The following is a 15,252-nucleotide window of genomic DNA, read 5'->3' on the forward strand; positions in this document are numbered from 1 at the left end:
GGATTCACATAGCTCTTGCGCCGACGTATGTGTAGATACGCCGCCTAAGTGCACAGATGCGCCGTCGTATCTATGCGCCGGATTCTTAATACAAGATACGCCTAAATTTTGGCTTCATCCGACCGACGTAAGTTTCCTACGCCGTCGGAGCCTGGGCGCATATTTACGCTGGCCGCAAGGGGCGCTTCCATTGATTTACGTGTCGAATATGCAAATGACCGAGATACGCCGATTCATGAACGTACTTGCGCCCGTTGCAGTAGTTTACGTAAGGAGTACGTCCGGCGTAAAGTTATTCCACCTATAGGAGGCGCATCCCATGCAAAGGTATGGACGACGGAACAGCCGTCGGATTTTACGTTGTTTACGTAAGTCGTACATGAATGGGGCTGGGCGTAGGTTACGTTCACGTCGTAGGCATTGAGCCGTCTTATCTTAGGGAGTAAATTCGACGTGATTATGAGCAAGCGCGAGCATGCGCCGTTCGTTCGGCCCATCATTTGCATGGGGTCAAGCTTCATTTAAATGGATCACGCCCACTTCCTTCCTACTTTGAATTAGGCGGGCTTACACTGGACAATTTACGTTACGCCTGCGCAACGTTGGGAGCGAGTGCCTTGTGAATACTGTTCTTGCCTCTCAATGTTACGTCGGCGTAGCGCATTTGAGATGCGCTATGCCCGCACAAATATACGCCGCTCTACGTGAATCCGGGCCGGAGTGTTTATTAGAACCAAGAATGAAACCTTAGTTTAAAGAGGAGGTAACCAGAACAGAAATTAACATGAGCTAATTAACTAATCATTTACCCAGACTAGGTGACTCCGAGATATGACCTTTCAGAGTAGACGTCACGTCTCCGCTCACCTGCTATACAATACACATTATCATAAGTGTAAACACAGGACATCTTCACACAATAGCAGGGTCAGTTAGCACAGAGAACAGACAGATGGCTGGAGGTGACGGCATTAGCATCTAACAGTATGTGTCCCAACATTATGAATGAGTCACTCTTACAATTAACCAGTTGAGTTCAGAATCAACAAACAGTAAACAGTTCTTTACAGATATCCTGGAATATATTGTGGATAATAATTACATAATAATCCCATCTCAGGTAGTCCAAGATATCATTCCTCAGTCATCCTATGCCCCTAGTGGACATAGGATGATTTTAGACATAAGAGGGTCTGGGGATGTCCCGGGTGAGTCTGTCACAGGGTGTACCACCAAAAAGTAGAAGCTGGAAATTCTAATTGTAGATATTAACTGGAAAATATAGAATGGAAGATTTTTTTTTTATTTAGATGGAGAAGAATGAAGATACCAACAAGAGAACACGTTGCTTGATGATGAACCAGGAAAATGGTGAGAAGAAGTGATTGTGGTCTTCTAGAGCAAACAGGAGGGATTCAAGTTTTTTTTAGGTGGATTGACTCACAGTCAGTGTGCCATGTCCCCCATCCATGTTCAGATTTTACGCAGATATCTCAGTAGTGTGAGAAGATTTATTTTCCTCCTCTGTAGAAATAATAAACTCTATCTGTGACGGGAGTCCCTTTTGGGCGTAGGGTGACCAAAAAAATAATGGACACTGAGAATATGATTGGATTACTTCAAATGGGACAGTAATGTTCATTAACTATATATCTCAAGAAATACGAAGATTTTATCCCCTGTACACTGTGAGGTCTATGACCAGGAAGTATAACTCCTAATATGGGCATTCAAGGAAGTTCAATGGAAGAGACCGACCAAAAATTGCTTAACGATGTTTCCTTTGTCTGGATAAGTAAATTGTGTTAATCTGGTCTGAGGCCGCCTTCCATTCACCTATTATTAAGTGTACTAATGAACTCACCTGTTGTCTGCTAAGGGATGTATTGACACTCAGAATAATGTGTATTGGGGGCTCGTTATGTAACCGTTGTGTGATGTTGTAGGTGGATCCGGGTCATTGTTCATGTGGTAACTGAAGTATTCTCAAGTGTATATAAAGAGCCTGTATTCCTTTCAATAAAGAGTCTGATTCCTGCTTGACCCGCAATACAGAGCCTCGTCTCGTACTCTGGGGGGGTTGAGAATTATTCATATGGGTTTCTTGTTCGGCTGATTGGAGTGTTCGGTAGCTACCTCAAACGCAATGACTCCAAAACAGAACTTCTTCTCCTCCACGCAAACCGAAAGACAAAAGCTAAGACTTCATGGACACCGCCCACCATCCTTGGACAGACCATTACCCTGAGCACCAAAGTCAAAAGTCTCGGAGTCATCTTTGACTCTGAGATGTCGATGGACCCACAAATAGGATCAGTAGTCAGCGGCAGGGCCGTCTTAATAACATCATGGGCCCCTGGGCAAAGTAATGCTCTGGGGCCCCTACAATGATGACAGTGCAGGTAAACAGACATCAAGTAGGTAGGAGGCAGACTGCCTCCCCTGTGTATCTATCTCTCTCAGTGCCATCATTGGGCCCCCAATAACGGGGCAGTGTGGGCTCAAGGACCAGCTGCTTTGGGGGAAAGTGCAGGGCCCCCCATGCAGCTAGGGCCCCTGGGCAGTGCCCAGGTGTGCCCTCTCATTAAGACTGCCCTGGTCAGCGGATCTCGCCATCTCCTCCACCTGCTGCATAGACTCATCCCCTTCATCCCAGAAGAGGACATAGCAGTAGTAGTTGGAACAATCATCAATTCCTGACTCGACTATGCAAACTCCGTCTACATAGGACTACCTAAATATCAGATTTCATGCCTACAATCGTCCAGAACACGGCAGCCAGACTGGTAACAGGGAAAAAACCCTGGGAATCCATCACCCCTTCCCTGAGGAGGACCCTTCATTGGCTAACCGTAAAGGATCGGGTCACATTCAAGACCCTCTGCCTCACCCACAAGTGCACACAAGGAAACGCTCCTCGATACTTGTGAGAGAAAATAAAACACTACCACCCCCAATCGCATTCTCCGATCAACCAACCAAAACCTCCTCCACATCCCCAAGTCCCGCTACAAATCGAAGGGAGAACGAGAATTTGCAGTCCAAGGACCACGGCTCTTCCCACAAAACCATCGGCCTTCAGAAAAAAAATGTAAGACCCACCTCTTCTGAAGGATCAGGACAACACGGGATGGAAATAAGCGCCTTGAGGCGATTTAGTTCGCATTTGCAGTGCTATACAAGTTATTCACTCACTCTTTGTGTTCGGGAATGGAATGCCCTAAACGACTTTAATACTTTCATACTCGGGGTGTCGTTACACTATCCAACCCTGAATATATTTTGCAGATCTTTTTTTTTCACATCAGGTATCAACCAGAAAACTCGTAAATGGGATTTCCCAATCAGTGATTTGGCTTCTGACTCGTACAATGTGTGTGAGAGAGAAGGCCTGGCGTAAAGGTGAAGACTAGATGGAGGACCAACATGACTGGGTCAAAAGGGGTTTGAGAACAGAAGGTGTAGTTATCAGGTGGGGTATGTAAGTGTGGGCACTTACCTAATTGGTGAAAGAGGGGAGCAGGAGGGGCTTCAAGGGTTGTTGGTGGTAAGGGTCTGGGAGGAGCTTAGTTGAAAGAGAGCTTAGACGGGACATCTTCCCACCCTCCCTAAATGACAAAGAAATAAAAGCGCAAAAACATTTGTACATGTAGAAATATGTCAGGCATGACCAGTGTAGATAAGATGTCCCACCTTGTTTTGTGTCTGCCCACCCATGAGTACTTGTGGGGCCTTGGCCCTGATAAGCCTACTTATGCTCACTGTGCTTTTGGTAACTCCGCCCTACAAGATACCACTTTAAACACCCCAGGATCTGGTCTTGGGTCTCTGACTTCTGCTGGGGGTTGAGACGAAATGTAATATTTCTTAACCACTTGTCGACCACCGCACGACGATATACGTCGATACAATGGCACGGGCAGGCAAATGGGCATATCTGTATGTCCCTTTAAATATGCCGCCCAGCGGGCGCACCCGCGGTGTGCCTCGTGAGTGCGCCCGGGGTCCCGGGAACTCATTGTTCCCGGGCGGCTCCCTGATTGCGACCGGCAAAGGCAGAACAGGGGGATGCCCTGTTCTGCCTAGTGACATGTCACTGATCAAATGTTCCCTGTGATTGAGAGCAGTGATCGCTGATGTGTCACTGGTAGCTCCTCCCCCTGACAGTTAGAATAACTCCCTAGGGCACAGTAAACCCCCTCAGCGCCACCTAGTGGTTAACCCCCTTCACTGCCAGTGTCATTTTCACAGTAATCAGTGCATTTTAATAGCACTGATCGCTGTAAAAAAGACAATGGTCCCAAAAATGTGTCAAAAGTGTTTGATGTGTCCGCCATAATGTCGCAGTCACGATAAAAATCGCAGATCGCCGCTATCACCATATAAAAAAAACATGCCATAAAACTTTCCCCTGTTTTGTAGACGCTATAGCTGGGATTCACGTACGACTTACGCCGACGTATCTTCTTATATGCCGCGTAAGTCCATGGATGCGCCGTCGTATCTATGCGCCGTATTCTAGAAACCAGATACGCCTGAATTCTGGCTCCATCCGACCGACGTAAGTCTCCTACGCCGTCGTATCTTGAGTGCATATTTACGCTGGCCGCTAGGGGCGCTTCCATTGATTTACGCGTTGAATATGTAAATGACCTAGATACGCCGATTCACGAACGTACTTGCGCCCGTCGCAGTAAGCTACGCCGGTTACGTAAGGCGTACGTCCGGCGTAAGTTTACCCCTCATAAAGCAGGGGTGAGTCATGTTAAGGTATGGACGTCGGAAACGTCGGAACAGCTGCCGTATTTTACGTTGTTTGCGTAAGTCGTACGTGAATGGGGCTGGGCGTAGGTTACGTTCACCTCGTACGCATTTAGCTGTCCTATCTTAGGGAGTATATGCGACGTGATTCTGAGCATGTGCCGTTCGTTCGGCCATTCATTTACATGGGGTCACAGTTAATTTTAATACAACACGCCCACTACCTTCCTAATTTGAATTAGGCGGGCTTATGCCGGCCCATTTACGCTACGCCGCCAGTACTTATGGAGCAAGTGCTTTGTGAATACTGGTCTTGCCTCTCTATGTTATATGAGATGCGCTACGCCCGCTCAAATATACGCCGATCTCTGTGAATCTGGCCCTATAACTTTTGCGCAAACCAATCAATAAACGCTTATTGCGATTTTTTATTTTTTTTACCAAAAATATGTAGAAGAATTCGTATCGGCCTAAACTGAGGAAAAAAATTGCTTTTTTTAAAAAAAAATGGGGATATTTATAGCAAAAAGATAAAAATATTTTTTTTTTTTTTAATTGTCGCTCTTTTTTGTTTATAGCGCATTAGGATGACTACTTTCTTTTTTTTTTAAAGGTAAATTTTTATTTTGAAATTTTTGTACATACAAAACAGACAATACAAGAAACACACATCCTAGGCGAACATCGCCCGGTACATCATTTTACAAAACTTTGGTAGCTGGTACACATTGAGCATTTTCATAAAAACGCACAGAGAAAGGTGGGAGAAAAACAACAGAATCGTTAATTTACTCACTTAGATCTATTCAACGGGCAGAGGTATCAGTCAAAGTCCAAGGAGCAGGAGGTATGGTGATCTCGGAATCAACCCACGAGCCCCAGACCTTCAAGAATTTTTTTGGACACCCTCTGGCCTCATATGTCATCTTATACAGCGGTATAGCACGATTGATGGTGGTGAGCCAAAAGGTAATGGTAGGTAAGGATGGAGACTTCCAGTGGAAGGTTATAGACTTCTTAGCATAGAACAGTACTATCCGCAGGAAGGTTTGCATATTCTTAGATATAGTCTCATCATCAATGTGGCCCAGTAAACACCTCAGAGGATTACATATATTGGGTATCTCAGTCAGCGAGCTAATGAAGGCCGTGACCTCCGACCAGAACTTCCTAATCGGAGCACACTCCCACATCATATGAAAGAACGTGCCATCGGCCGCGCCGCATCGGGAGCATAGCGCTGAGGGGATTCTGCTGAGTTTGAACAGTAAGCATGGTGTGAAGTAGGATCTATATAACAGTTTGGTCTGTATTACCTTGTCACGGGACGAAATGACAGAAGGGACCTGGAGGGGCAATACCTCCTGCCAGATCTCCTCCGTCAGCTCAGGGATGTCGGCTCTCCAGCTAGCAGCCGCTTTGCTCAGCCTTTGAGTCGTAGTGTGCAGGAGAGACCCATAATATGTGGAGACTAACTTGGTGTGCGAGGGGTCAGTTAGTAGTCGCTCCAGCCGAGAAAGCTGGATGACTATGTTACGAAGGCCAAACTGCGTTGCTGCAGTGTGGCGTATCTGTAGGTAAAGGAAGTAAGCCGTGCGTGGCAGATTATAGTCTCTACGAAATTCCTCAAAAGTACGAAACACATTGCCTGAGAACAGATGTAAAATAGTTTTTACCCCCCTTTTCGACCAGTATCCCCCATCCGATCTACGGAAAAATTCCGGAAGGTTCGGATTCCCCCACAGTGGAGTGTTCGGTGAGTATGTATTACTGCTGGAGGGGACTTGCAATTTAGTGAGTTTAATAATCCGTAGAGTCATAGCTATAATACTCGTTCCCTCCCGCCCCCCAAGTGACATACGATGAATCAAATTTTGCAGGGATTCATAGGAGGTGAGGATGGCTGCCTCCAATGCAGTGGCTGCATTGTTGGCTTCGGGGTAAAACCACCAGTGTACGTGGGCCAATTGAGAGGCAATATAATACATTTGAAGGCAGGGGAGGGCCAATCCGCCCTCCAGTACTGGTAACTGAAGGGTGTCCTTGGCAATCCTGACCGCCCCCCCTCCCCACAAAAAGGAGGTGAGGATGGAATCTATCTCTTTGAATTTATTTTTTGTGACATACACTGGCGAATTACCCAAAACATACAGAAATCGTGGCAAGAAAATCATCTTAAAAATATTAATTCTACCCAGTAATGTTAATGGAAGATTAGCCCAGGTTTTGAAAGTAGTTTTCAAGCGCCCTATGAGGGGGTCTAAATTAGTCTTGACATAGGAGGCCATGGGATGTTGTATTATGACTCCCAAGTACCGGAAGGAGCTGACTATCTGTAGTGGACAAGATGGTGGTAGCCGGACCGACGTCGCCTGGTCCATCATAAACAGAATGGACTTGTCCCAATTAACCTGGAATCCCGAAAAGCGGCCAAACCTCCCAATGAGATCCAGCAGGGCCGGGAGGGACGACTGGGGGTCCGACAAGTATATTAACATGTCATCAGCGTAGAGAGATACCTTCTCCTCTAGACCCCCGATCGTCAGCCCCGCGACTGCCCCACAGGACCTCACCAACGCCGCCAGAGGCTCTATTGCCAGCGCAAAGAGCAGCGGCGACAGAGGGCACCCCTGTCTGGTGCCTCTCTTTATTGGAAAGGGATCAGATATGGCTGCGTTCACTCTTAGTCTAGCAGTGGGCTTCGAGTACAGTAGTTGCACCCACCTGATAAAGGTATTGCCGAATCCAAACTTCGCCAGGACCTCCAGCAGGTAAGGCCATTCGACCGAGTCAAATGCCTTATGTGCATCTAAGGACAGAACGGCCCTAGAGCCCATCTCTTCATGGGTTGCCTGCAGATTAGTGAATAATCTACGTAGGTTGATGGAGGTCGATCGCCCCGGGATGAACCCGGTTTGGTCTGCACCAATAATGGTAGTAATGACCGTGTTCAGTCGCCGGGCAAGTACCTTTGCTAGAATTTTTACGTCCGAATTAATGAGTGAGATCGGCCTGTAAGATTCACAGAGGAGGTGATCCTTGTGTGGCTTAGGAATAAGGACAATCAGTGCCTCTGACATAGAAGGCGGCAGCTGCCCCGTCCTGATAGCAAAATCATACACCCTGCCCAGATGAGGCACAAGCAGATCCCTGTACTGCATATACCACTCGATGGGGAAACCATCTGTGATACATGTGCCTATATGTCTCAGTTTACTGCTCCCTGCTAGCCAGGTTATTGATGTGCTAATGTCCCCTCACTATTTCTAAAGGTTAATTGATCTATTGTGTTGTGTGAAGGAGAGCTGGGTTTAAGTGGCTTGTGTTAATTATTCTGATTGCTTCATTGTGGTAATTATCTCTCTATATGCGGGGTCGAGCGGTCTGGTTGATGTATTCAGTACAGCTAGTGCTCAGCGTCATTGATGTCATTGTCTAAAGAAAATGTGTTTCAGCATCGGCCCCGTCGTGTCTACCTACTCATCTGTATGGAAGCCCCAGTGTGAGGGGGGCGGAGATTTGTCATTGTAACAGTTTTGGAAATGACATATAAGCTGTGTGTTATAACATTAAAGTCTGTGTTGTTCAAGCAGTAAGCTGGTCTCATGTGTGGCTTTCTGGGCGATTCCAGGGATATCCCTCCTCGTGGAATATTGGGGTGATTTTCGTTATGGGAAGAAGGGAACGTTGACGGGGATATCATACCGATACCGTCACAATTGGTTGGTAGCAGTGGGATTTTTCCCTTCTATTCCCCTTCACACCCGGATTCCAAGCAGACACTGGAAGAACTACTGGAAGTTCGTGGAAGGATTGCTAGCAACAAAAAAAGGTCATCATAGCAGAATCAATGGAGCAAGACCAGGAGGACGGGATTGCAACAACGCCAGCAGTACAAGAGATGGAGACACCAGTGATTCAGGAGGAGTCACCAACCAACAAGCTAATGAGAGAGAATCTAGCGTGGTTCGGCCCGAACCCAACGCCAGATGTGGTACTGAAAGTGATGGACATGTTAGTAAACGCAGAGCTACAGTTAAAACTGGCAGCAGTCCAACAAGCAGCCGCACCTTCTACGAACAGTGAGTACAGCACAGCAGACGCAAGGAAGATTCCGTTTAGCGCTTTTAAAGCTTTTGATGAAAAGGACTGTGAAATTGATAACTTCCTGGCGGATTTTGAGCGACAATGTAACCTGCACCGAATAGCTAGAGGAGACTGGGTTGCAATATTGTCAGGCAAACTGTCAGGCAAAGCTTCTGATGCTTTCCGGACCGTGCCAGATCAGGATATTCATAGCTACGCCCGGGTTAAAGAAGTGCTCCTGGCTCGTTATGCAGTAACCCCAGAGTCCCACCGACAGAAGTTCAGGGACTCACGCAAAACCACGAAAGACTCTTATGCGGAATGGGCATGCCAATTGTCCCGGTCGGCCTCTAACTGGGCTAACAGCAGCCAGGCCACCACCGCAGAGGACATTTTGCAACTAATGCTCCTGGAGCAATTTTACAATCACATCCAGACGGACGTCAAGGATTGGGTGAGAGATCGCAGGCCCATGACTCTACCAGAGGCCGCGAAGTTGGCGGATGAATATGCAGATACTCGCAAGACGAACCAGGTCACACCACAGGAACAACCTCCACCACAAACGGTGCCCTCACACCCACCAACCGCTAGATACCAACCTCCTAACAGACCGGTGACATCTAGCCCTCGCTATCATCGCCAGGAGGGCAACGAACAACGCTGCTTCCGGTGCAAACAGCTGGGTCACTTCAAGCAGAATTGCCCCATGAATGACAACACCAGGTCAAATTGGTCTCAACCTGGGTACCGCCCACCAGCAGCAGCCCATTGTGTAGACTCGGCTTGGGATCCAAAGGAGCTGGGTCAGGAAGAACCATTGGGCACCCCTTACGAAGCCCTCATGGTACAATCTGTTATTACGGACAACAGGGAACACCATTGTCAGCTGGTCATGGGCGACAGCCCTGAGCCGGAGGGGCCCTGGAGGGAGCTGGGCAGAAAGAGGCACCGCCGGCCACCCTTCAAGAAGAAGAGGTCCTGGAAGCCGTATAACAAGCTGACCTGGGAGGAGAAGAAGCGACTGGAGGAGAGGGAGTCGCAGCGGGCGTCCCAGATGCGTGCCGAGATGTTCGCCAAGGGCCCACCGGTGGCCCCTTACACCACCACCCAGTTCCTGATGATGAAGGACCACATGGAGAGCCTGCAGGACATGAGCAAGCAGGAGCTGATCCGTGAGTACATGGAGCTGGAGGAGTGCATAAGCCGCATGGAGGAGGAGAACAACCACCTGAGGTCACAGCAGCATGAACTGGAGATGGAGCTGGAGAAGCTCCAAGAGGAGAACCGGCGGCTGCGGAGGGAGCAGGGGGTGGCTGACCTTATGGGGCTCTGAGTCCCCTCTTCCCCCCCCCCCCCCGGACTCTGAGCACCAGTGCTACAGCATTTCAACAAATATAACTTTTTCTTTTTATGAATCTCCTGTGATTGTCACTTCAGAGCCATAACCTGCCCCTCCCATAGCGGGACACCTAGACGGCGGCGCACAGACCCATTCGCTGTCTTCACACTGACTTCTGGTGACTTTGCAGATCGCACAAAGACTTGGGGACTGACCGGCGTGTGATCTGACGACCCGGTGACATACCTGAGTCTGAAGCAGTTGCCAAGGGAGGTCAGTCATGCCAAATGGAGTTAACCTCTGACTAATAGCTCTGAACCCGTCAACCCTACTGGACCAGGGAAGGTCCAACCGGGTTTGCCGGAGCAGGGAGCAAAAGGGGGGCCATTGTGATACATGTGCCTATATGTCTCAGTTTACTGCTCCCTGCTAGCCAGGTTATTGATGTGCTAATGTCCCCTCACTATTTCTAAAGGTTAATTGATCTATTGTGTTGTGTGAAGGAGAGCTGGGTTTAAGTGGCTTGTGTTAATTATTCTGATTGCTTCATTGTGGTAATTATCTCTCTATATGCGGGGTCGAGCGGTCTGGTTGATGTATTCAGTACAGCTAGTGCTCAGCGTCATTGATGTCATTGTCTAAAGAAAATGTGTTTCAGCATCGGCCCCGTCGTGTCTACCTACTCATCTGTATGGAAGCCCCAGTGTGAGGGGGGCGGAGATTTGTCATTGTAACAGTTTTGGAAATGACATATAAGCTGTGTGTTATAACATTAAAGTCTGTGTTGTTCAAGCAGTAAGCTGGTCTCATGTGTGGCTTTCTGGGCGATTCCAGGGATATCCCTCCTCGTGGAATATTGGGGTGATTTTCGTTATGGGAAGAAGGGAACGTTGACGGGGATATCATACCGATACCGTCACACCATCCAATCCCGGTGTTTTGTTTCTGGCAAAGGATTGGATAGCCTCCCCAATTTCCTCAGCCGTCAGAGGAGCGTCAAGGAGTGTCGCCTGTTGGGCCTGAAGCCTAGGCAGTGAGATTTCAGAAAGATAGTCATCCAATTCCACAATTGTGTAATGTGCTCTAGTAGCATAAAGGGAAGAATAAAATGTGACAAAGGCCTCCATGATCTCCTTATTCTGTTCTACTACAATTCCCCCGGAATCCTTAATCCTAGGTATACTACAAGGCTGGTAGTCCGGTCTGGAGAGATACGCCAGGAGGCGACTGTTTTTATCCCCAAACTCAAAGATCCGCTGATTCTGATACAGCAGCTTCTTCTGAGTACGCTCCAAAAGCACCAGGTCCAGTTCCCTGGCCCCATGCTTCCAAGCGTCGTGTGTCTCAGGAGAGGGGGTCGCTGAATAAGCGGCCTCTGCCTCTCTGAGAGACCTCTCTGCATCTGTCAGTCTCGATAGCGAGGCCTTGCGCGTCTGACCAATGGCCGCAGCAAAAGAGCCACGTGTGGTGGCCTTAAAGGCGTCCCACACCATCTGAACTGAGGCGCTCTGCCTGTTAGTCACCCAGTAAGAACCCATCTCTGTCATACACTGGTTCACCACAACCTCATCCGCCAACCATAACGGGCTTAGCCGCCACACTCGATAGGAGGAGGGAGAGGTGCCCAGGGCGAGGTCCACCAACAAAGGGGAATGATCAGACACCGCCCTAGGGAGGTACTTGACCTCAGTCACCGAATTCAACAGATCTGACGAGACCAAACATAAATCAATACGGGATAAAGTACCGTGAGACTCAGAATGACAAGAATACTCCCTCCCATCCGCATGCTTCCACCTCCAGACCTCCACCAAGTCAAATTGAGTTAAAAAGGATCCCAAGGGGGTGGGAGGTAGTGTAGAGCAACGCAACCTATCTATGGAATTATCCAATACTGTATTGTAGTCACCCGCTATCAATAAGGGACCCTCCGCTATCGCCAATATGGAGTTCATTACCCGCTCAAAGAATACTTTAGTGAATGGGGGCGGAGCATATAAGCTAGTTACCGTATATGGTTTACCCATGAATTCTATCACGACAATCACAAAGCAACCATTAGGATCAAGCTTAACATGTTTAATGCTAACTGGTGCAGATTTGGCAATAAGGATGGAAGTGCCCCTGGCATAAGTAGAGTATGTGGAGTGGAGAGCATAAGCGATTTTTGCCCGCTTAAGGGCCATTACTCTAGAGCCCTGGAGGTGGGTTTCCTGGAGTAGGATCACATGCGGATTATGACGTGCCAAATATTCAAACATCAACGATCTTTTCACTTTTGAATTAAGCCCCCGTACATTCCATGACACAAAACGTAATTTAGACATGAAAAAGCATGTAGTGTATGGCTGGAGGAACCCATTCCTCGCCGCACGCCGGGAGTGGCCAGAAACTGGCGCCCGACGCACCACGAGGGATGCGTACACTAAGGAGTAAGTCAGAAACATATAACAATGCTCCAGCAATACATAATATCAGGTGCATAGTAGCAAGGCCAGCTAGTCCGGCCCATAGATAGACATGCAACAACAAGTACCAGCATTTCAGAAAAAGTGCAAAAAAACACAAAAACAGTCCCGAACAAAAGTCCCTGAACAGCCCAGCCCACCCTAACCCTCCCGGCTCCCAAACCCAAACATATGAGAGCTTTGTTCCCAAAACCAAAATTGCAAGGCGGGGTGGCCATGACTCAAACCCCCCAACAACAATCCCTGAGAAGTGGTAGAGGTCCTTAGACGCTGGCTGCTGTCCGCAACCGCACAGAACAAACATATCAGGTGATCCCGAATCAGGATGGAGGATTCAAAAAACATCAGGTAAGGTGTTCAAAAAATGGGGGTAGAAAAGGCAAAGAAAATAATAGTAAATGCATCAGCAGGAACAGGATGACCACAGCCCTCCAGGCTGGACACATAGTGTGCAAACCATGGCACAGCAGGGGAGTACCCCACCACCCCAAAATATTTGAGAGAAGGGTTGTCAAGGAAAGTACACTCAGCATGTTCACTTTCAGTGTGGGGGCGACCTTCGGTCCTGGTTCCTGCGTTCCGGACGTCCCAGGGTGTCCACCCAGTGGGATGCCTCCTTAGGATCAGTAAAGAAGTAGGCCTTGCCCTGGTAGATGATTCTCAGACGAGCAGGATACAGCATGCCGTAGGGAAGCTGAAGCTCACGGAGCCTGCGTTTAATGGTGATGAAGGTGGCCCGTTGCTTTTGTGTGGCTACTGAGAAATCAGGAAAAATGGTTATTCCGCTTCCATTAAAGGACACTCTTCCCTTCTCCCTGGCAGCTCTGAGAACAGCCTCCCTGTCCCTGAAATGAAGCAGCTTGATAATCATGGCCCGTGGTGGGGCCCCAGGAGGAAGGGGGCGCATGGGGACTCTGTGTGCCCTTTCAATGGCGAATAGTGGCGAGAAGGTAGGAGCGCCAAACGTGGAGATCAGCCATCTTTCCATAAACATTTCTGGGGTCCTACCCTCAGACCCCTCTGGGAACCCCAGGAAGCGAAGGTTACTCCTCCGTAAACGGTCTTCCATTTCAGTGAGTCTATCTGTAGTGTGTTCCTGGGCCTGGTGCAGCTCCCTGACAGAGCCCTGCAATGGACGGATCTCATCCTCTAGTGTACTGATGCGTTGTTCAGCATTAGACACTCTATGGCTGAGGTTGTGGACATCCTGCTTCAGAAAGGATAAGTCAGTTTTAATAGAATCCATTTGAGTGGTCAGGGATGCATGGCTATGCTGGATGGCAGCCATGATCTGAGACAGGGATGGCTCTGTGGGGCCTACCTCAGCAGCATCCATGTCAGTATTCTCATGGTCAGAGTCCCTGGCTGGTGATATGAGGAAGGGGTCTTCTGGGCTCAGAATAGGGGGTGAAGAATGTGACTCACCCTTCCCTGCTGGTTTTTGCCTCGGTGTAGCCCTGGAGGAGGATGGCTGGCTGCATAAGCCTGTAGCATGGTGACCAGCACCATCTTTCCCAGTTTCACATGGTGGGGCCTGCGAGACGAATCCTGAGGCTTCCTCCATCGGTGGGCCGTATTTGACCATCTCCCGACGGGCACAAGGCTTCCTGGAAGCTGTAGGGATCGGTGGAATCCTCGGATGGCAATCGGTTCAGCAGGATTGAGATAGGATTGTGTGCAGCATGGACAGAGCTCAGGCAAAGCACCTCCTCACATCATGGTCGTTGGCCACTCCCCCAGGATGACTACTTTCTACCCTGGTCAGCCGAAGCTGTGTCACCGCTGTGGAGAAAAGGGGCATTTGAGCTCCACCTGTTCTCCACCAGTCTTGATATGTTCAGGGTGATACGGCCAAGGACTGCACCGAGATGATTCCTTGGTCACCCCTACAGCCGGTGTCCTGAAGCCTGGCATAATATGGAGAAGGAGGTAATAAATGACTAGAAAGGTGACTATCTGGCCCCCCATGCTGCTGTGTGGAGACAATACTTTCATACTTCACAGTCATCAGTGTGCGTTACTGCCAGTTTAATGCCATTTACTCCGGTGTTCGTTACTGCCAGTTTAATGCCATATCGTTTTGTGTGCGTTACTGCCAGTTTAATGCCATATCGTTTTGTGTGCGTTACTGTCAGTTTAATGCCATATTGTTTTGTACGTTAATGCCAGTTTAACGCCACTTACTTCTGTGTGCGTTACTGCCAGTTTAAAGCCATATAGTTCTGTTTGCGTCATTGGTGTCAGTGGGAGCAATAGTGTCCCATCATTGGTGTCAGTGGGAGGAATAGTGTCCCATCATTGGTGTCAGTGGGAGGAATAGTGTCCCATCATTGGTGTCAGTGGGAGGAATAGTGTCCCATCATTGGTGTCAGTGGGAGGAATAGTGTCCCATCATTGGTGTCAGTGGGAGCAATAGTGTCCCATCATTGGTGTCAGTGGGAGAAATAGTGTCCCATCATTGGTGTCAGTGGGAGGAATAGTGTCCCATCATTGGTGTCAGTGGGAGGAATAGTGTCCCATCATTGGTGTCAGTGGGAGGAATAGTGTCCCATCATTGGTGTCAGTGAGAGGAATAGTGTCCCATCATTGGTGTCA

Source organism: Rana temporaria, chromosome 13, assembly GCF_905171775.1.
Source record: "Rana temporaria chromosome 13, aRanTem1.1, whole genome shotgun sequence".
NCBI lineage: Eukaryota > Metazoa > Chordata > Amphibia > Anura > Ranidae > Rana > Rana temporaria.